Genomic DNA, 24,515 nt, shown 5'->3' on the forward strand with positions numbered 1-24,515 from the left:
AAATCAAACAAGAAATGTGGAACAAATTCCCTGAGGGTACAGGTACAATTTTACTGAAGGAACTATGTTTGGACTTTTGACCTATTAAATAATGTAAGAAATAATTTAAGAAGATATTTATGACATTCTTTCTTAAAATATACCAAAAAGTTTTTTTCTATTACCTTATTTGGAAACTAATTTCAAGTCATGCATGGCAAACCAGCTCCGTAGAAAAGCAAACAAAATCCTGACTTGTAGCATTGGTAGATTTCCATAATGTAAATTTTTCCACTATTGTCAATTTAAAGACAACAGCATTTAAATAATCAGCTCTTTTGTACTGAAAACCCAGCTCAGCATACCACTGCTTCCTACAATCTAACCTAAAATTTATTATGTACATGTAAATTAATTTCTTTAAGACAAAAGAATTATTTCCTCACTACCCCAGATGTCCTCAGCATTTTCTCTTTACCAAATAACTAATTTTTCCTTCCAGAATTCACATGACACACTGTCTGTCATACACTTCTGCATTAGGTAAAGTCAACATATTTGCCATTCTCACTTTGCTTTTTTACACGTCTCATATATTGGATTGCCATTCTTCCTCCCTAATCCATAGCTTCTCCTGTTTTCAAAGTTCATTTTTAAGCCTGATACTTCCCTAAAAACATTACAGATAGCTATATTTACTCTACTTACAAAGTCACTTCAGGAATTCTATGCTTTATATTTTCCTTATTCCTTTAGCACTTTTATATCTTAGTACCGCTAGTTTATTTATTTTTTTTTTTTTTAAAGATGTTTTCTTATTTTTATAACTTTATTATATAGTTATATTTATGTATAATAAAAATAGAATTTGAGACATTTGTATGTAGAAATATGATATATGCTTATACCTTCGTGTGTATTATTTTTTTAAGATTTAAAAAAAATTTTAATTTTTTCCAGTAACATTTTTTTATTGAGGTATAGTTAATTTACAATGTTGTGTTAGTTTCAAGTGCACAGCAAAGTGATTCAGATATATATAATATATATATATGTATACATATTCTTTTTTAGATACTTTTCATTATTACAAGATATTGAGTATAGTTCCCTGTGCTATAATAGTAGGTCCTTGTTGAGTATCTATTTTATGTATAGTAGGGTGTATCTGTTGATTCCAAACTCCTAATTTATTCCTCCCCCCACCTTCCTTTTCCATAACCATATGATTGTTTTCTATGTCTGTGAGTCTGTTTCTGTCTTGTAAATGAGTTTATTTGTGTCATATTTTAGATTCCACATATAAGTGATATCATACGGTATTTGTCTTTCTCTGTATGACTTACTTAGCTTAGTATGATAATCTCTAAGTCCATCCATGTTGCTGCAAATGGCATTATTTCATTCTTTTTTATGGCTGAGTAATATTGCATTGTGTATATATACCACATCTTCTTTATCCATTTATCTATTGATGGAAAATTAGGTTGCTTCCTTGTCTTGACTATTGTAAATAGTTCTCCTATGAACATTGGGGTGCATGGGTCTTTTGTAATTAGAGTTTTTGTCTTTTCCAGATATATGTGCAGGAGTGGAATTGCTGGATCATATGGCAACTCTATTTTTAGTGTTTAAAGGAACCTCCCCACTGTTTTCCATAGTGGCTGCACCAATTTACATTCCCAACAACAGTGTAGTAGGGTTTCTTTTTCTCCACACCCTCTCCAGCATTTATTATTTGCAGACATTTTGGTGATGGCCATTCTGACTGGTGGAAGGTGATACCTCCTGGTAGTTTTGATTTGAATTTCTCTAATAATTAATGATGATGAGCATCTTTTCATGTGCTTGTTGGTCATCTGTATGTCTTCTTTGGAGAAAACATCTATTTAGGTCTTCTGCCCAGTTTTTCATTGGGTTGTTTGTTTTGTTTTGTTTTTAATACTGAATGGTATGAGCTGTTTGTATATTTTGGAAATTAAGTCCTTGTTGGTCTTATGGTTTGAAAATATTTTCTCGCAGTCCATAGGTTGTCTTTTCATTTTGTTTATGATTTCCTTTGCTGTACAAAAGCTTATAAGTTTGATTAGGTTCCATTTGCTTATTTTTGCTCTTATTTCTATTGCCTTGGGAGACTGAGCTAGGAAAACATTGTTACAATTTATGTCAGAGAATGTTTTGCCTATGTTCTCTTCTAGGAGTTTTACGGCATCCTGTCTTTTATTTAAGTCTTCAAACCATTTTGAGTTTTATTTTTGTGTATGGTGTGAATGTATAATTTTAATCTGTTTTATTTTTCTTTCTTTGTTGAACACTTCTTACAGCAAGTATTCCTCAGCTAGAGTACTTCTGAGCATATAGTCTGATGCTGTGTACACAGGGAAATTCTTAATAATTGTCTGACTTTCTCTAAGTATATCTTTAATGTTGTCTTTACCAGGCTAAAAAACTGTGCTGTCCATAAATTCACTTCCTAAACATTTATGGTTTTTTAGTTCTCTATTTTAACCTTTATTTAAGTTCCCCAGAAAAATTAATAAAATGTCCAAAGAAAACTTTTGACTTCCATCATTTTATTAGCTTCTTAAAATTTTGAACTTCCTCTGTTTTCCTGTTAATTGTGAATTTTATCTTTATAATTCACACTAAGGGAGGGGGACACCAAAAGTATAATTATTTGACAATTTAGTCCCGAGAAACATGATTAACACCAATGAAACCACAAAGTAGTATTACACCTGTTATTTTTTATTCCAAAACATATGGTGAAAGTAGAATATCAAATGTATTTCGTTCAGTTTTGTCTTACCCTTAGTAGATTTTCATTATTTTTTACAAATGAAATGTTTTCTCTTTCAAGGAACTCACATTCTGTAAAAGCAGCTTGAAAAACCACTGACCCAGAATATGTGATTGGTAGGGGAAGCTGAGAGGCTTGTAAAATGCAAATTGAGTAAGCAGTAGGAAGCAGTGTTGAGTTAGGAGAAATGCCAAAAGTATTAGGAAGCTCTTAACATAGGGGAATAATAAAGACAACCACAGAAACAAAGCTGACTACATACCTCATGTCTTTGGGATGAGTTATTCTATTGGGTATATAAGAACGATAAAGAGCCAGCATCAGTAGATTTCAGCATTTGATACTGGGAATACATCAAGCCAAAAGCTGTAGGGAAAGATCCTGAGATTTAACAGTGCAAAGAAACAATCAAGCTGACATTTTTTCTCCTCTGAAAAGAGATCACAGAGTTATGAGGACAAAGTGTACCCAGACCCTATAGATCTGATTTCAAGTTTCGGGACCTTCATTTACTAGCTGTGTGATCTAGGTATGTTTGCTTGATAATATGTAGGACACTCAGCTAATTTGAATTTCAGTTCACAAATAGATAATTGCCTGGTATAAGAAGGTCCCAAATATTGCACAGAATATACTTGTACTAAAAAATATACATATACATTCATTGTATATCTGAAATTCAGATTTCACTTGGCATTCTATATTTGACAAATCTTGCAACCCTATACCTAGGTGAGTTACATAATATCTCTAAGTCTCATTTATCTCATCTACAATGAAGTAGCAATAATTGTAACAAATGGGACAAAAATTATGAGAACACACACTCACACATTATGTAAAAATATTTGTACAATACCAGGTACAAGGGAGTTCTTATAATTCTTACTTAAGCAAGCTCTGTTCTTGGTATGTCATCTTAAAGGGACTTTATTTTTCTTCCCTTTCTATCTTTATATTCTCTGGGGCTAGCCCTTTGCCTTACTTCTGATGAAATTTAGGCAAATCCCATCACTGTGTGATCAAATCATGGCAGTGTTTCTCCAGCCAATAATTAAGTATCATTTTTCATTTAATAGTCTTGATATAGCTCTTGACTTAAAGTTGAGACCTTTCCTCTTCTCCAGCTTAGTCCTACCTTAGGTAGAAGCTAGGTATGATGAAATTTTTTTTTGCATCATCTATTTTTTCTAATCCTTTTCTCCCAGCTTGCAAACCATGATAAAACTAAGGTATGTGCAATGGGATGTAGGGACAGGATGTGGGAAAGTCTAGAAGGGAAGAGAAAAGAGGAATGTGAAAGGTCTTATTTGGTGGTTACTGAAATGTTATATGTCTATTTTGTGGATATATCTCTGGTCATCTCTATGCCTGGGAAGTGTTTAAAGTGATTACTGCTCTACAGCCATTTTCATAGGCTGTTTGCAACCACCCCCGCCAAAAAAATTGTATATCCATTCCAGCAGGTCTATGACTCCCTCTTCAGTCCCTTATTTCATCTGCACATCTTATTTTAATGGTGGGGCTATGATCTCAATATGTAAAAGTTCATATTGTTGAGACAAAATTCACCTAATAAACTCAAGATCTGAGGATCATTGTTTAATGCAGTACTATATTATAAAATGTGCATCTTATTTTTATTTTTTGCAAGTGGCATTTTAAAAAAAACTTTTTAATTGAATGAAAAATTCTTTAACTTCTACAGTGCTTTACAATTTTCAAAACTTTCACACACGATTTCATATAATCCCATAATAACCCTTTTTTTAAAATCCCCTACACCTATATTGCCCCTCCCCCCTTCCCTCTCCCCACTGGTAACCACTAGTTTGTTCTCTACATCTGTTAGTCTGCTTCTTCTTTGTTTTGCTCACTAGTTTGTCATATTTTTTTAGAGTCCACATATAAGTGATATCATACAGTATTTGTCTTTCTCTCTCTGACTTATTTCACTTAGTATGATGTTTTCTAGGTCCATCCATGTTGCTGCAAATGGCATTATTTTGTTCTTCTTTATGGCTGAGTAGTATTCCATTGTGTGTGTGTGTTTGTGTGTGTGTGTGTGTGTGTATATATATATATATATATATATATATATATATATATATATATATATATATATCACATCTTCTTTACCCATTCACCTGTTGATGGACACTTAGGTTGCTTCCATAACTTGGCAATTGTAAATAACACTGCTATGAATATTGGGGTGCATGTATCTTTTTGTTGGTGAGGATGTGGAGAAAAGGGAACCCTCTACACTGTTGGTAGGACCATAAAGTGGTACAACCGCTATGGAAAAGAGTATGGAGATTTCTCAAAAATCTAAAATAGAACTACCATATGATCCAGCGGTTCCACTCCTGGGTATATACCTGAAAAAAATAAAAACACTAATTCAAAAAGATACATGCATCTTATTTCAAATAACATTCATTATACTTTTTCTTTTGTTTAAGATTTCTCACTTACAAGAAGTGTTTCATTCGTATTTTAAAAGCTTAAAGTAGTGTTTTTTTCTTAATGACAAATGTTTTTGATATATTTCATCTATGCCAAAAAATAAAATAAAAGTATAAAGATATAGTTTGTTATATGTTATTAACTTAATTCATCTTCAGCTTCCCGACTTGTATTATTCTTGAGTAGAAATTTCAGCTTCTTGTTGGTCAGATTAGGAATTGAGCTGTTGAATTCTGAAGAATAGGTGAATTCAGTTAATTCAAAGAAAGAGTAGGAGAGGTGTCTTCTGTACTGTTTTTACTCACAACACTTCTGACACCAGATGTGTGTTTTCTTCTTCACCCAACAACCAGTTTTTCCATTCTCCTAACACCAACTAGGTTCCCTACCTTCAGTTCAGTTCTGACACTAACTATGTGAAGTTAGCACAAATCCCACAGGTGAAGGGCTCAGTCCCATAGCTTGCCCCTACTTCAGATGCTAATTTCAAATCTGGGTCACTCATAATTCTGACCAACTGGCTGTAAAGTTGAGTGGTTCCCACAACCCCCTCCTCAGGTTTGATAATTTGTTAGAACTGCTTGCAGAACTCAGGAAGGTATTTTACTACTATGGTTTATTATAAAAGATACAACTCAGGAACAGACAAATGGAAGAGATGCATAGGGCAAGGTATGAGGGAAGGGGTGCTGCATGCACTCTCTCCAGGCATGTCACCCTCCCAGCACCTCGATGTGTTCACTACCCAGAAGCTCTCTCAACTCCATCATACAGGGTTTTTCATGTTGGTTCCATTATGTAAGCATGATTGACTAAATCATTGGCCATTGATTACTGAACTCAACCTCCAGCCCTGTTCCCCTCTGCAGGTGGGGCTGAAAGTTCCAAACTTCTAATCATCAGTTGGTTCCTCTAGCAACCGTCCCCCATCCTTAGGCTATCTAGGAGCCAATCAAAAGTATAAATTCAAGTATGGTGGAAAGAGGCTTGTTATGAATAACAAAAGATGTTCCTATCACCAAAAATTTTAGAAGCTCTGTGTCAGGAACTGGGGACAAAGATCAAATATATATTTCTTATTATCACCATGTCTTAGCTCATGCTACTGTAACAAAATACCAAAGACTGTGTGGCTTAAACAACAAGACATTTATTCCTCACAGTTATAGAGCCTAGGCAGCACAAGATCAATGTGCTTGCTGATTTGGTTTCTGGTGGAATGCTCATGGCTTGGACTGCTGCCTTCTCACTATGTCCTTACAGGGTGGAGAAAGAGAGACAGAGAGAGACAGAGAGACCTGGTCTCTCATCCTCTTCTTATAAGGAGAATAATCCCATCATGAAGATCCCACCCTCATGACCTCAAGTAAACCTAACTAACTCCTAAAAGTCCTACCTCCAAATGCCATCACATTGTATTTAGGGGGGAGACACAAACATTCAGTCCATAACAAAAGGGATTTTCAATGTGTCAGAGCATAAATAAAGATCTTCCAAATTTTCAGTTTGATCTCTTCTTACAATCAAAGCCACATAGGGAATCTGGTAGAAAGATAAATAACAGACTACCTATTCCTTTATTGCCTCTCTCTTGCAAAAAGAAGAATGTTTATTGTCATTAAATATTTACTAACTAAATGTAGGCATATAAGCATGAGACTGTGAATGAATGAATGAATGAATGAATGAATAAAAAGATGGATGATGGAGCCATTTAGGCTCAAAGTTAAATAGAAATAAATCAACTAAAATTTAGTTTTAATCATGAACTGTAAATACTAATTATAGAAATTGTTTTTGTTTACTTATAAAAGATTTTTAAAAACATGTTTTATTATACCACATATGTATCACATCTCTGCAAATATTATCTTCTCTTCTTGTTTTGTTCAGTTTGTTTTTCCTCTTGGGTGAATTAGCTTCCTTCAACCTCAATACTAAAACCTAACTTGTTGTTGTCCTCCTAAACGCCAACTTGTCAAGTTTTAAAACGTTATCCTATTCTCCAAGGTGCCAACCAACTCATCCAAATTAATGTTGTAAGTAATTTAATGAATAAGTTTTCTGCTCTAGCATCCCCAAACCCTGAATACATTTCTCATAGCAAAAATGTACCTGAATATCAGTATAATGACCTCTAATCCATAAAAAAGAAGTGTGAATGGAGTACCTGTAATTCATATAGCTTGATTATTATCTCCAGGAGATAAAACAGATATATGTTGAACCAAACTAAGTCTCACTAAGACCTCATTTTCTGAGGTTTTTATGGCCTTTGGGTCTGGTCCACCCAGGAACTGAGTATTTGAGATTGTCCCTTATTTACTTAGCTAAGTGGATGTATCTATAATATGTTTCAGGCACTTAACAAACAGATATAATCAGTCCTTAGTTTACCAAAGTTGATGAAAGTTAATGATCTAAAACAACAAATGTGTTGGAAAAGAGTTCTTGCTCTTATTGTGTATTATACAGAAGTCCACAAATGCATTCATTTAAAAAAGTATTGCAAATAACTTGAATTGTATAAACATACAGCCATCCTACCCTAGAAATATCTCAGAATTATATTATAGGTTGAAAGATATTAAAAATGTTGGTACAAATTATGAAATAGAGGCTTGACCACGCCTTATTACGTGTACTATTCTGAAACTGGAGAGGGATTTTTTTGAAAAAACCTTAGGAGGAGAAATATTGATGCTGCAAGACTGATCAAAAGAAAGAAAAAATACTATTCTGTAATAAGCTTCCTTTAGAATTCTCATTTATAAAGAAGAATACGACATTGAAGAAAATATTTTTTAAGAAGGAAAAGTTATGAGTAATGAAGAGGAAGAATTTTTACCTCTGTAATTTTAAAGATTTTTTAAAAACAGTCATACCAGGAACAGATATGCATATGAATAAAGCAAATTTTTAAGATAAGTGATGCTGCATCTGTGAGAAGATTAGGCTAAATGACCTCTAGTGTTTCAACTAAGGCTAGTATTTTTTTATGATTAGTAGATATGGGACAGTTTAGATAGTTGAAATGGTAGCCAAATACTTTAAATTGTGGATTGTTAAAATATTGTTGTTTTTATTTTTCCTTCCCCATTCCCCACTGGACTTTAAGAGTGGACCAGAAAAATAATTATGAAATAATTAAATTGAAAAAAACACTACTTTTTAATTTTTGAGCCTGCTTACATTTCAGCTTTTAAGGCCAATCAATTATTCCACAAATAGATGCTATTCAGTTTCTTGAGGTGTGCCAGGTTTTAACTGGAAACAAACATAACCAGGTACTACACAATGAGAGGGAAATGGAAAGTGATAAAAGTTATAAAGCCTGATTCATATAGTTATAAAGCTTAAAATCAAGTGAATGAAGGTAAAGTTATACAGTAATTATGAAACAATTTAGCACAGAACTCTAAGACTAGCTTATGTAAAGGACACTATCCTGCAGACATCTAGAATAGAGAGGCAGACTGCATCAGTTTTCCTTCTGGCTCATCCACTTACTGGCTAAGTGACCTTGGACTGATTTGCTTAGCTTCTCTGTGCCTCAGTGTCCTCATCTATAAAAAGTATGTAATAAGGGTGCTTATCTCATCAAGCTGTAAAGCACTCAGGACTGTGGACCATGTTCGTAATCTTGAAGTATTTGTTGTTTTTGTTGCTGTTAGGCAAGAGGACTTAACAGTTTGTTTTTTAATAGTGGTTGAAAATAAATATTGGAAGTGAAAATGTTGAGTCTCTAAAAAGTTAATTGTGACTGGAGCGAAGTAATTTGTTCAGAATGTGAATTCGATTTGGTAGAAATACTGAAATGCTGATGGTTAAGAAAGAGAGAGTGAAAGTCCCATAATGATTTCATTATATTTATTATTATTATTGTAAGAACACTTAACATGAGTCTACTCTCTTAACAAAGTTAAAGTGTACAATATTAGATAGTTAACCATAGGTATATGTTGATTGATTTTTAAAATGATTTAATTCAAAAACACGTTCAAATATGAAATTATTTCTAAAGAAATAAAAATAACATATTTGTATACATTAAAGCAAAGTAAAAAATAAAACTGTATATTGATTTTTCTGAACATAGGCAGAATATGTCCTTATTCTTAGGACATATGCATGTCTTTAATCAGTTTCTTATCCATATCTGTCTCTAGTACTATGTCACTAGTATTTTTCTGAAGAATGTATTATTTTCAATATGGACATAGTTTTAATTGTTTTCAGAAAATCTTTCTTGCAACATTCTTCTAAGTTTTATTTTATAGTTGATCAATTTGAAATTGTTGAGATCTTCAACTGATTCTTCCTAAAATACCATATCTTAACTGAGATAACATTCTCTCTACAGCTACTGAGCAAATGTTCCTAAATGGTAGATATAATTCCATATTTAGAATTAAATTTTATAAATATTTCAGCCCATTTATTTTCACATATATCTACCAGAAGCAAAATTCCTCAAATACCTTGTCTGTGTTAATGAGTCTTTTAAATGTTACAAAAAAGATGCTGCAAAATCATAGGTTTTTTTCAATTTCCTTCAGTTTCCAGTTATAAATTTATCCAATTAAAAACAGGAATGCCATCTTACTGTAGGTTGAGATATTAAAGTTTAATCATAGCATCTCAACATTAAATCTTATAAACAAGTTCTCATCAGTAATTCATTCAGTTTGGTCCTTGCTTTTAAAGAATAAATTTCACTATCATTTTTGTAGACTTTGTTTTCAGTAACCACAATTCACTTAAAATTTCAAAATCTAAAGTTGCCTGGCCTTATTTCATTGATTACTTTAATTAAGGATTTCCAACTGATTATAAATAAGATACAACCAACACTTAGTGGACTAACGCTATTGATTTAGAGACTAGTTCTTCAAAGGCTGAAAAAGTTATAAAATCTGTTTAATGATGGGGCAGCAAAGAAATCACTTGCCATGTCAAGTCTTTTTTAAATGTTTTTATTTTAACATCAGGTTCACCACAATTTTCTAGTTTAATTGCTATGTGTTATATTTAAAAATTATAAATTTTCAAAATTTGAGTTTAAGGTTGATTAAATATTCCACATTAGCTGGTAGCAGTCATAGATTGTGTATAAACTATGGCCAATTCCAAGTGCATTGATGGCCCATTTTATTTTAATTTAGTATTAAATTAGTAAAAAAAAAAAAAAATTTCCATGAAAATAAGGTCCACCAAAATATGTATTCATAACATTACACAAAAAACATGCAAGTGTTTCTTCAGTGCTGATGTTTTAAATTGAATTTGGAGCATTCATATAATGTCAAATATTTTACCATTGAAAAATTGAACTTTGAAAGCTTTATCTATTTGTATAAATTGAGGAAAAACAAATCTATATTGAATCAACTTCACTGATTTTCTATCTGAAGTAATTAATGTCACTGATATAAAAGCATTTTCCAAGTTCTTCTGCCAATGGAGCCTACCTATACATGAATAGTTATTACTTCACTTTTCATAGTTGTACAGGAAATTGTAAATGGACACAGTTAATTAAGAGCATTCTAATTATGACCCTGATTCATTCTTTACTAAATACTCAGACACATGTATGCACACAAAGGGATTTAAATGTTTACATATGATGATTTCTATATTCGGGCCTGCAAATTTTGAGATGTCATGAAATTTAAAACTACTTGTGGATTAAAGCCCACTTAAAATGGCATTAAGTGAGGTGCCTTTTCTTTTAGAGTGTTGACTAGTGAGAATTACTTGGAAAAACATATCGGCTGAAAGCTTACTTATCTACTTGTGGAAACCTTTCAACATGTAAGTAAATGTCAGAAATATTGATAGAATTTTGTTTTCTTTTCCTTTTATAGAAATTGGAGGGCTAAAACTTGATGCTAAAAGAATTGTTTCACAGTTTGTTTTTGGAGGCTATATATATTCATATATATTCTTAAACTCATTTTTCCTGGAAGATAGCCTCTAAGAAACACTTCCTTATTTAGTTTCACAGATTGTCACAGACTATCATGTAATCATCTTCATATCTTTCTCTGAAAAAGGAAAATATATTTAATTTTTAAAACAACCCAAAACCTATAATGAATTGCAAATGACTGATGATTCAGTTCAACTTTGATTTCTGAATGGCAGCCTTACTTTGTCTTTCTATTCTTCCTCCCTGTTGGGTTGTCAATTCATTGTTTTCACTTCTGTGCTAATTTTAAATGAAGCGTGCAATCATCTGTGAAATATTTTGTATTAAAACTGTGTGAAATATTTCATTTTGCAGCATCCTTTCAAAGCCAATTCCCTATTTCAGGTAGAAATTAGTATCTGTCTCCTTCCATCCTGCCTCTTGGTCATTTCCTTTGCCTATTCAGTTTGGAGTTATAAACTGCATTTGACTTTTCATACAACTTCTATTTTCTCTGAACACCTTGCATTAAGTTTTGTTGTCACTACTTGCATTAAGTTTTGTTTTGGTGAACACCATTGTTCATTCTTCTAATCTATACCTTGATAGGAGCAAGATTAGTTGATTTTTACATCCTTCTAGATAGTAAGAAGGAAGAAAGGAAGGTTGGAGAGGGAGGGATAGAGGGAGGGAGGGGGAGGGAGGAAGGAAGAAAGAAAGAAGAAAAGTTGTAGATGTGTATTCTGAATTACCAAAATAAGTATCTATAACATATTACACTCTTAAGTCAGAAGTTTATGCCAACATCGCCCCCTTCCTTTAAAGTGTCTTAATTATTTTTGCCATTTGAATTATCAGGTCCTCAGTGCCATTAAGAAAGGGTGCCCAAAGTTCACACCTGGTCATTACTGAGTTATGGTTGATGGAAATGCCTACCTCAAAATTATCTCAGTTCCCATCCAGTGTCTGGGAAGCCTGCAGTCAACTGTGTCGTCTGGTTGTGGTGCTTTAAACTCACTTTAAACCCGGGTTAGAGCCTGTGTGAAATCTGTGCCCATTTGTCTCATCAGGGCACCCTATGCTCCCCTACAACACTTCTCCCCGCCGCCTCTTCACACATTCCTTTCGTTGACCTGATAACACCAAGGAGCTCCAGGTCTAGTGTCTAAGGGTCATCACAGGCCCTGCAGCTGAGCCCTCATTCCAGGAGCAAGCCTGGTAAGGATCATTCCTGCTAGTTGGAGCATGCTTTTTCACTGCCAGAATGGTGCTGATGACTTGATTTAGGGTCTCTCATTCTTATTGGACTCAGAATGAGTCAGGGCTCTGGTTACCCATGTTTCACTGCTAATAACCAAGAAACTTGGACTTTTGCCTGTCAGTGGTTTGACTGTGTGCTGCCTCAAATCTACACCACCTCAGGGCAATGAAGGTGATGGCAGAATTCCTTTACCCCGTGTGCCAGCCACTGGCACCAAAGGTTGTCTCCTGATCTTCTCCACAGGTTCCACACTGTGTCAGGTAGTCTTCCTATGTGTCTGTGCCTTTTCCTATGGCTTACAAGATACTTACTTCACAATACCAAATGGCTTTCCCACAGATTTTCTCTCCTGTTATGTGGTAGGATCATGCTCTCCTGGGTGGGTCTTAAGCATGTCAGACGAGGGTAGGACAATCTTTTAGCCATGTGGCAACTCTTCTGTTTCCATCCATGGGCCCTTTGTCTGTCCTTCCTGCTAGTGGCAATGTGTAGAAGGCAGAGATGTAGTCATCACTGGATATCACATTCTAGGAATGAAGTGATTACAGCTTAAAATGTTCAAGAGAAGAATATATGGTTGGAAGATGTATTGTTCTTCGTTTACATTACAAGATTACCAGTGATAAATTTATCATAGTAGGAAAGTAAATTATCATTCATATTTTCCTCCATAATCTAAGACTTGCATTTATTGTTATCGTCAATGGAGCACAGTTACTGTCTTTGAGAGTCCTTGGAATCCATTATTTCTGGAAGCACAATGGATGAAGCAATCATAAGAAATTGTGTCTCTAGCACTAAATGGTATTTGGGAACTGCTGAGGCTTGGAGATCTATATTGTTATAATACAACCTGGTTCCAAAGACTCATGTCATAAGAGCATTGCTGCCTTTTTCTCATAGTGGACCTTAATGTAAAGAGATGGTGCCTGGATGATATGAAGAATCTCCATGTGTACTAATAAAACAGAAAAGCAAATAGGTAATTACCTCTTCTCTATCCATTATTGTCCCATTATTCTAAATACTTATTAATAAATTACTATACTGCATATGGGCCCATAAATTGTAATATATTTTAAAATCAAAATGTATATTTTGACAGGGGCCTCACACAGTAAGGCATAATGGGCAGTTTTATCTTCTGTGAATATCATACAATTGATCTATCCTTAACCATATCTTTTTTTGGTTTGACTGGTAGTCAGTAATTCTAGACACCCAGTTGGGTCTGACATGGTCCTAGGCATTCCAGATAATTCTGTTTCTTGGGAAGGGTCATATTGAATCTTACTACAATATCCCTGTTGGTCATGAACATCATTTATTCTTCTTATTATTATTGCTCTTATTAGTGGCAGAAAGAGAACTTGGAATTTCATTAGGAACTGCTGATCTTATTTACCTGTGCATGTTAGTAAAAATGCCTAGTAGGTTAATTTGCTCAAAATTTGATGTTTGGTTTTATGCACTCTGTCGCTATTAACATCTTTCTATTTTCACATAGATTTCAATAATTGAGTAATTTTAGAAGCGTTATTTTAGAAATATACAGATGACTAGTTGTCACAGTAAACATCTTGTTTTTCTCTATGCATTGTACAAATTTTTCATTCCTTTTGCCCTTTGCAGTTGGATCTAACAATAGATGTATTGATTTGTTACATCAAGTAAACATTTTCTGTGGACCAAAAAAAAAAAAAAAAAAAAGCAACAATAACTAGAAGCTAGAACAATGTCAATATACACTGGGAACTTAAATGTTCATGGGTGGTATTGTAAACAAACTAAGAGAAAAAAACTGAACATGAATAATGAATTAATTTTGTCTTTATTGTAATATAATGTTTATGCTGCCAGGTTATTTATTATAATAAGTCAGAAAAAAAAGGAAAATTTTAATGCAAGGAAATATTTGTACTACTTGGAATCGGCAGTATTCCTGTTTTTCTAATGTGCAGAGACTTCCTGCTGAGGGCATTAGAACAAAGCACACACTCTCTTTTTTTGTTTGTTTGTATTTATTTTACCATTAAAAAAACCCAGATATTGTAAAGCATATTTGACTCAGGCACCATCAGAGAGAGAGAACAAGAGAGAAGGAAATGATGGGGTGGGATGTAATGTTTCCATGGTAGGCTAGTTTTCCATGCTTGGAAAATGAATAAAGACCAAGAGAGGTTCTGAGGTTTGGCAGTACAAATTACAGTCCTTCACTTGTGTGGGTCCTTTGAAAGGAACCATCTGGCCCAATGCTAGCTGTTAGTACTGTGTGGAATCTGAAACAATTGTGTTGCACTAAATCTGACAACCAAAAGTTGCCTCTATTTTTGTATTGGTAATTTAAGCTACAAATACTTGCAGTATGCATCTGATTTACAGAGTTTTGATTATATTCCTGTTTTCTGAATGTATCCGTGAATAGTTAGAGGAACAATAGGATTTCCTGAGCTTCTCTTATGGGAGGCAGTGGAAAAGGGGTTGTTGGAATTACTCTGCTGAAAAGATCATACAATAAGGAATCACCTTCAAATGAAGATGTGGGAATTGAGAGGAAGTTTGGAATGGGGTGAGAGGATGGGTTATAGCCAGCCAAAAATATGACAGATAAATGCCATAGAAGGCAAATTAGTCTAATTAAGTATAGACTAATTTTAGGAGACTTGAGTTATATACCATGTTTTGCCACTGGCTTTGGTAAATTGCTTTACCTTTCTGAATTTATGTTTTCTCATATGTGGAAAGAGGAGGGCTGCAAGGCTGATTTATATGCTATAAAAGGTAAATTCTACTTTTAAGATGCAATCTGTTCTATGCCACTTTTCAAACTTTGCCTGGTATTTTCCAAATCCATTCTGTTTATCACATAATGTCAGTGAGAAGAGCTGAAAACTTAAGATTAAATTTATATAGAACAATGACCCATCAATGCAACTTTAATGAAAGGTAAAATCTTGCTTGCATATGCTAATGTGAACTAGGAGTGAATGACTTCTGAGTCCAAGATGCAACATGTTGTTCCATTTGAATGAAAAAAATAAGAAAATTCCTTCAAGAATTCTTCATTTTTTATGTTATTTTAAAAAGGAAGTCAAAGAATTTTAGAGTTGTAAAAAAAAAGTTCAAGATACTGACAAACACTGTATTCTTCAATAACCACTGCAGACTATCTGGATATTACTATTTTTATAGTACAGTTAGTAAATCGTATTCAATATACTGATGTAGAATGAAGTTTCTTTTCAGTCTTAGTATAGTGCCTGGTATATAGCAACAGTCAATATATATTTGTGGAATAAATGAATAAATGCATTTGAAAGAGTAGATCAACAAATTGTTAAATTTTTAATTTGGTCACATATTCTGCAGACAGAGCAGACAATTTGAAAACATTTTGGTATTAGATTGATATTGAGGGTTCATCTGGATCATTTCCAGCAGGAGAACTTCAGAATGATTGCTATGAAACTGTTGCTCTTTATACAACCATTAAGCAAAAGACTCATTTAAGAAATACTTAGTAAGAACATTATAGGTGATGGGGAAATGAAAACAGTGCTGTTCTTTTGCAGTATAAATAGCATGAAATATGTTCAGGAACTAGTCCCTAGAAATTATTCTGGGATTAAGAAGCAGATCAAGGAAATCATTGGCAACACCTGCAATTTCCTACCAAAAAGTTTGTCATTATGGACAGACCAAGCCAAGAAGCATGAGAGCAGATGGTGAAATGCCAAGTATGAAAAAATTCATGTCTCTCTCTAGTATCTTAAGCATAAGAACTTGGATATAGACCAACACTTACTACTGTGGGCCCACTGAGGAGCAAAAATTATTCAGCAATCATCACAGTGAGACATAGAATCCTGAAGAGAAATTGCAACGCTTCAGCCATCTCCATTACAAAATCCGTCATGGTCTCTACAAGGCCATTTGGAAGGCAGGGAACCTGCCAATGCATTTACTTAAAGTTAGCTCCATCTCTGAAGAAGCCTCTAGAAAAGCCATTCAGACAGAGCATTCCATTTTTCCTTTCTAAATTTCCTATTCATCTATCTCCATAGATTTAGTTTGATGATTTAGTAAGATAGTTAAATCAGATTACTTTGAAAGATGTGAAATGCTATTTGAGTTTTTTATTTATACTACTTTTATTATCACAAGTTAAAATGCCCTAACACTGCCAAAGCTTTTCAAAATGAGGTTGGTTAGAATGGCGATGTTTGTGGAAATATTTTCTCTTTTTTTCAAGAAAACAGTTTTGTTTATAGGTAAAAATTCCAAATATTTTCTAATATACTATAAAATTTAAAATGTAACATTATACAGGCAACTTAATTATCTTTTATATTGATTATGTTTGGAAAATGATAACTATATTATGTGAAATAACTCAGACCCTTAATTCATTTGATTCTACAATAGAGAAATATATAAGAATCAATCAACTTAAGAGTGAATATAGTAAAATAAGCCTAAAAGAATCAATGGAGTAAATAATGATTATAAAATGATGTTTCACCTCATGGAAACTAGGCCCATCATTGCAAATTATATAATTTGAAAATAATTTTCCAAATTGGACCAATAATACAATATCTAAACTGACAGCTGCCATGTAAATGGGAGAATAATAACTTAGCCAGGTAGTTTTATTTAAGGAAACAGATACTCTGGGGTATAGATTTCCCATTTACTAATGAATTTAATGATTTTTAACCACTTAATCAACAAATGATCCTTGTTTACTTTTTGTTATATCCTGTGCTAGGGGCACTGATATAATAACATAAGGGTTGATTTCAAATAGAGTTTCAAACATTTGCATATATCTGAATATATACATAAAGAAACTATATATTGATTTTTAATATTATGGAAAATATAAAAGAAACATTACCAATAAATTTAAATGAAATGTTTTCGTTCATTTTGTATAATCTCATAATTTTTCTTAGTTCATTCTTTACAACTTTAAATTGGAAGCTAATCCTAAAGGCTTACTTTGGGATAATCTAACAAAATTAGTTTTACCCTACCAAATGCAAAGCTAAATCTTGTGAGAATAAAAATTTCATAAATTTTCATGAATTATTATGTGTTGTCTGTGTTGAGCTACACTGTTTCCCAATCCATTGTACAGTGGTACACTCATGTAACAACTCTTCATTAAATTTCTATCATGTACCAGGCACTGTGCTGGGCATATACAAAGATATGATACTACTCTCAAGGAGCTTTCAGCCTAGTTGGGAGATAATTAGTTTAATAAGGTAGCATGAAATATATAAAATTAAGCATGGGAATTATGGAATCTTTAAATAGGGCAATTAATCATCAGTGGTATCTCAATCTACTGTTTCATTATTTAAATACTAAAGTGATCCACCAGTATATATCTGTTGAATAAAAATGAGTTCTGATTAAGAGTTCTCTGTAGGAATGCTTATGACTTCAATGCAGAAATAAGTATTGTTTCTATCAGTGGTATTTATCCTCTGCCTATTTTTATTGACATTAAGCTTCTTTATTTGATTTGATTTTTTTCCACAAGATTTGAAGTACTTACCTTAGAACATGCCAAGGAATTATTATTAACTGGTCTCAGTCCACCTAAAAAAAATACAAAATAGGTAATGCTTAGTTTCTTACTAGTTTCTTACTTTTGCCATTTTTCCAAAATATTTTTATTTGGGGGAAGATGGATACCTATAGAAATACACTATTTGAAATGTCCTTGGCCAAAACAATTTTGGGCTAGTTTGAATGAATAAAGAAATATATGGTATGATACAGTCAAAATATGCTCTAGGTTCCTTTAACTTCAAAAGACTGGGGAAAAGTATATGTAACAAATTTTTCCCAGCTTATGAAACAAACTGAATTTAGGAGATATTTTAATTGATGGTGTACTTTCTTTTTCAACATGCTTTCCTAGAATAGAAATGAGGATCTCTTCTTTCTTTGGATTATTTAGACATTTAGTCACAAATTCTTGTGTGTGTATATGTGTCTGTGTTTGTGATATATACCCATATATCACATAGAAATCATATATATAAAACCATACACAGATTTATGTGTGTAGTTATTGCCTGATGTGTATATGTGTGTTTGTGGAGGACAATACATTATTGATAAATTATTGTAGTTCTAACTCACTTAAATGTTAAAATGCTTTATCACTAGTGTATTAAAGTATGCAAATTCCTCATTTAATCATTTGATCAGCCAAACTGAATACTAGAATTAAGTTCGTTATGGAACAAAGATGAATGAGAATCAATCTAGGTCTTCCCTTATCCTTTTGTTTATAATAGTAAATGAGGACATTACAGTGTAACAGTTTTGCAGAGTGTTTGGAGGAAGGCGTCACTGATATTTATCTGCCTTATTTCTTAAATACTGACATATTTTTTAAATGCACCAAAAGTGCATTTAATCTTAACAAATTTTCTAGGATTGCCTCACATCTTTTGTTTTAGAGAAATGGAATTTAAAAATAGAGGTTGAAGCCCCCTTGGCAGCTCTCCTTGATTCCCTTCCCTCCCTTCCTCCCCAAGATAACTGCATCTCCAAGGTTGTGTGCAACATTTCCACCCAGGCTTTAATATTTTAACTATATATGAACATATCCATAAACAATATACTTTGAAATATTCATCAGTGCTCTCATAGTACACATCTTCTGAAATTTGCTTTTCATTTGACCTTTTTTATATATATTCATGTTAATACACGTAGACTACGTTCATTCATCTTAATTGCTGAATTGAATTATGCTATATACCATATTTTCTTTATCCACTTGCCTAATGATGACATTTAAAGCACCACACCACTGTAAATGATGGTGAACATTCAATGAACATCGTTTTGCATGTCTTGTTATATACATATTCTAGCTTTTTACTAAAACATATACTGAAAAGTGGTGTGGCTGGATCATATGACATGCACCATCAGCTTATCCCAGATATTGCCAAATCGATTTTCAATTTTAGATCTCATTCAGCATTGCCCACACACTTGATATTCATGTAACTTTTGCTGCCAATCTGATAGGTTTGGAATCAAATTGCAATGTTTTAACTTGCATTTTCCTCAATAGTAATGTGGTTGAGCAAATGTTCTGTTTATTGCCAGTCAGGTTTTCTTTTCTGTAAATTAACTGTTCATATGTTTTGAATTATTTATTTTTTCTGCTGTGTTTTTCTATCTATAATTTAAATGCTAATCCATTGTGACGCATATACACTATCACATACATATGTTTATTTTTATACTTTGATAATGGTTTTCTTAACCATATCACAGCTTATATATTTTAATTGCTGTCAAATTTATTCTTTTTGTAACATTTTCTGAATTTCTAGAATTTTGAAATTTTTTTTTATCCCACTAGCCTGAAGATATTTTCTTCATTTTTTTTTTGTTTTTTACATTTAATCTTTATTCAAAATATATACAATTATATATGAGGTATGTAAGTGAGTGTGTGTGTGTAATGAGAAGCAATGGTCTTTTGTGTGTGGTTTTTTTTCCCAAGAGAGTGGCCAATTGTCCAAGAATAGTTTTAAAAAATAATGATTTAAAATGCTCATTCTATTATGTGTCAAGTTCCATATGTGCATGGGTCTGGTTTGAAAATCCTAATGCTGTTCTTTTTATCTACATATTTTTTTTTCTATTCCACTGCAAATACCACACCATTTTAATTATTGCAGATATTAAATATTGATTTCCCTTTCCTCTTTTTTTTCTGAAAAATTATTTTGATTCTCCTTAGATTTTTTTCCTTTTTATGAATTTTCCTTCTTATAAGTGTTAGCATCATCTTGAGATTTTTATTGGAATTCATTGGTTAAGAATGGATTGAGAATCGATTGATTCTTTACAATATCGAGTCTTCATAGCCATTAAAATTGCATGTTTTTATTTAATTGTTTTTTTATATGCTTCAATAAAGTTTAACTAATTTTTATATAAAAGCCTTGCATATAGTTTGTTAGAATTATTCCTAGGTACATATGGTTAATGAGATATTTTTATTTTTTAAATTATTTCTTAAACCAGTCACAGCTGGTTTAAGGGATTATATTGTTTTGCTATATTTTTCTCTCTTGTTCTATTTCATTTTATATTTTTAAGTTTATTTTTTATTTTTTTCATTTTGTTTCTTCCTTTCCAATCTTATAAATTTTTAAAACTTGTATCCACTCAGGCCTGCTTTTCAATATAGAAGAGCAGCTGTGATGATGGACATATTCCATAATTTTGAAAAGAAAACATCTAATATTTACTTTTGTGGGTTTTTTTTTAATCCCTGTGCTTTGTGCTAGAAATTATTTTCGAGACAGTGACCTTGGACACTCCTAGGGCTCACTTTATTTATTTTCCTTCTCTCAAGGACCAATATCTTGTACTTTCATGTTCAGTGTTTGAAAACCATTGTTTCAAATATTTTGTCTGCTTTCTAGTTTGTCTAGTGGACAAGCAAGTTTGTTTCTGTTATTCCATTATAGCCTAAAGCAGGTGTCCAATTTTCGATTTTCAAAATAGTTTATTTATATTTCTGCTTTCTTGGGCTGTATAGATCTTTCACTTCAGTGTTAAATAGAATTGCTTATTTGGGGTATTCTTGTCACTCTCCTCATCCTAAGAGAAGATGTTTAATGTTAGAAGTTTGCAGAAGGTTTATGGTAGATGCGCTTTATGAAGTTAGGGTGTACCCTTTTATTATAGTTACTAAAAGTTTTATAAAAATATTTTTATAACGACTTTTAACTTTTATTAAAAGAATTTTTGGCAACTATGATATTCTCTTTTAATCTGGTAATAAGATGAATAACAATTAATTTTCTAATTTTGAACAGTAAATATCTGTAACCCTGAGGTAAACTTGTATACTGGAAATAATGTCCAATAAGGAATTATCTTCCTTAATCATTCCTGAATATACTTTGTCAATATTTTGTTGAGGATATTTGCATTTATTTTTATGTGTGGGACTTGCCTGTACATTATTATTGTTATAGTTTGGTTTAAGATTTGTCATTTTCAATATTTTTTTGAGGAATCAATGTTTGTTTTTGTTTTCTGTTGAATCAGTATTTTATAGCTGATGAAGGTATGTCCTGTCCTTAATTTCTTTGTAGTATCTGTAGATATATTCTGCTGTTCTGCTCTTAACTTTTAAGATTTGGGGGTATAGCTAATTTAAGATTTACTGCTACTTGAATATATAAACAATTAAAATCACGTATTTCCTGTATTTCGGCCACATTGCACAAGTTTGACTTGTAGTACAGTGCCTGTCTTCAGCTGTCTTTCTTATTTGGCTTTATGATTTTTGACTTTACTCACTGAATATTTAAATATTTGTTTTAAATTTTGAAATACATGTTCTTTAAAGTTATCTTTTCCTTATAATTATTTGAAATGAGTTGAGATGTGATTCACTGCAATTTTTATAAGCACTATATATGTGCTTAAAAAGACTGTGGATTTTCAGAAGTAGGTGCAGTGCCCTATAGATGTCTATTCAAACAAGTTCAAACAAGGTTGTTACTGAAACTGTTGAAATATTTTCTATCTTTACTTACACACATCGCACATATACATATTTTTATGTTTGTGTATACAGAGATAAATAATTAGAAATAATATAGTGATATATTACATGATATATACATACAAATATATGTCAGTTGATCCAGTAAATCATGACATATGTATTTATGTACATGTTCATACACATTTGCATATATATATATGTTAATCCATTAAACATTCATGCAAGTGTTTTGATATTTCTGACTTTGCTTCTGAGAGGACTATTTTTTTTTTTGGACAAATTAGTTGTCCTTTGTTAGAAAAAGAGGAAAACAAGGATTCTGAAGGACTTGGTTTGTGTATTTATGTGTGTATGTATATATTTATTTATTTACTTATTACTTATCGTTCTAAGTAATTGAAAGTCTGGGATTGCCATTGACTGATGAGGAAGACTGCAGGTCAGTCAGTTTTGGTGGCAAAGGGGTATATATTTTGATGTCAATGTAGGATATATTGGAATTTTAAATTTGAGATATGAACCAGAAATGCAAGCGGAAATGCAAAGTAGGCAATTGAATATATACATCTGGATTTTGACGGAGAAATGAACATAGGAGTTATTTTGTGTTTTTCAGAATGAGATTGACTTGAGAAAGATAGTCTTTCTCAATGCTCTGTTTAAAATTACAATCTCCATTCCCCAGCAGACTTTAGCGCCCTTTTCTGACTTACTTTTTTTCCATAACACTCATTACATTTTAATGTATTAATTATTATTTACTTTTAAATTTTGCTTAGCTATCTTCCCTACTACAATTAAAGCTCTAAGAGATATTTATCTTTCTTTTTTTTTAAACTGTTGTAAATAAGTGCTAAAATAGTACCTGGCACATATTAGGTGCCCAATAAATACTTGACTAATTGAATTGTGCTTTATTTATATTTCTGGCCTCTTACTGTTTCTCTCACTTCACTTCATTTAAACCATGCTTTTAAAAAACACATCCCTCCTTTCCCAAATTTATATCTTTTCTGTGTCATACAGTTTTACCCTGTGAATCTAGTTTTCCATATTGCTCTACCTTGCTGTTCCTTTGTTTTTTATTTTATTATTTGATGGCTTTATTATTTCCTTATTTTGATTTTAAAAAATTAATCTGAATTATTGGCTTTGCAATTTTCAGGTTTTTTGATGTTGAAATATTTTCATCAGAAGCTATGTATTTGCCTCTAAATACAGTTAGGTAGACTCTCACAAGCTTTGAAATGAAATTAATCACTTTTATATCTTTCAGTTTTAAATATTTCATTATTTCTCTGATTATTCTCCTTTTCTTCTATGAACTATTTTGGAGTTTATTTTTGTAGGTTTCAAGTATAGGTGAACTTTAAGTTTGAATGCATTATTTTAGAGAACACAGTAGATAGTAATTATATTCATATGGTGTTTTTACCTAACAAATCACAGAGGCATATCAACTATTCAGTCCTTAATACAACACCATGCAATATGTAAGGCAGGTAAAATTTAATTATGATTAAGGAAACTGTGGTTTCAGAAAGTTATGGAATAGTAAGCAACTTGACTAGGACTTGAACGCAATTATTGTAACCTTAAACTGGGATTTTTTTTTTCTTCCCAGTATAAAAAGAATGGTTCACCTGTTACATTTTCTTTCATATTTATAGAGAAAACATGATTGGTTGATATATCTTCTAATATGCAGCATTGTAATGCAAATACATATAAACAGATTCATATTCCCAATCTTATGTTCATTTTAATAAATGCCCCTCCACTGCCTCATGGTCTTTTAATGTTCCTAAGCAAGAGAGCATGGCTCTACATTATTAGAATCCCATGCTGTATTGCACTTATTATGAATTATAGTTATTAAATTTGACTAAAGCATGAGAAAAGTTTTTATTTATACAACCATAATTGTTTCCAACTTTATAACTGTTAAGATATTTTAAGTATCCTTCAAAGAATTTGGACATTTAGAAATTATAGACTTTTAGGTTTGCTAAGCAGAAACTCTTAGAGCAAGAACTTATTTTCAATCACTTTCAAGTCCATTTCTGTTCTATTATCTGAAGATATCACGATCAGCATTTTATTTGTTCTCTAAAGTACTGAACATATTAAAGCCAAATCACCTAAGTAAGGTTAAATTGTTTTGACTGGTTAGGAAGTTTTTGTTCTATGGATGTTGTGGGATTTTAGAAAGAATAGAAGTATGTTGTAGTGAAATGTACATTGATTTTATGGTCCAGGCATTGGCTTTGGCATGTGGCTTTACCAATGTGACTAGATGACCTTAGGCCTACCCTCTCTAAGCTTTATTTACTCAGAGGTAAAATTTATAAATCTAAATAAAATAAAAATTTATAAATAAGTATTAAAATGAGAGCAACACATTCAACCAATAGAACTGTTGATATCTTTTGCTTCACACAGCCATTGTGATCTTGGCATTACCATATGCCAGTCAATGTACAGTGTAGGAAATAACAGTGATGCAACATGAGGA

General features: G+C 32.3%; 1 long non-coding RNA gene across 1 annotated transcript in view; it reads right to left on the reverse strand.

Moving 5' to 3' along the window:
• Positions 1 to 3,941: 3,941 nt before the first annotated feature.
• The window catches only part of LOC309640438, a 202,584-nt gene continuing 182,010 nt past the window's right edge, over positions 3,942 to 24,515 (reverse strand). The window contains exon 2 of the long non-coding RNA XR_014252219.1: positions 3,942 to 18,036. This is a non-coding gene — a long non-coding RNA (uncharacterized lncRNA). The remainder of the gene's footprint in view (positions 18,037 to 24,515) is intronic.

Source organism: Balaenoptera physalus (genome assembly GCF_965194825.1).
Source record: "Balaenoptera physalus genome assembly, chromosome: 13".
NCBI classification, from domain to species: Eukaryota; Metazoa; Chordata; class Mammalia; order Artiodactyla; family Balaenopteridae; genus Balaenoptera; species Balaenoptera physalus.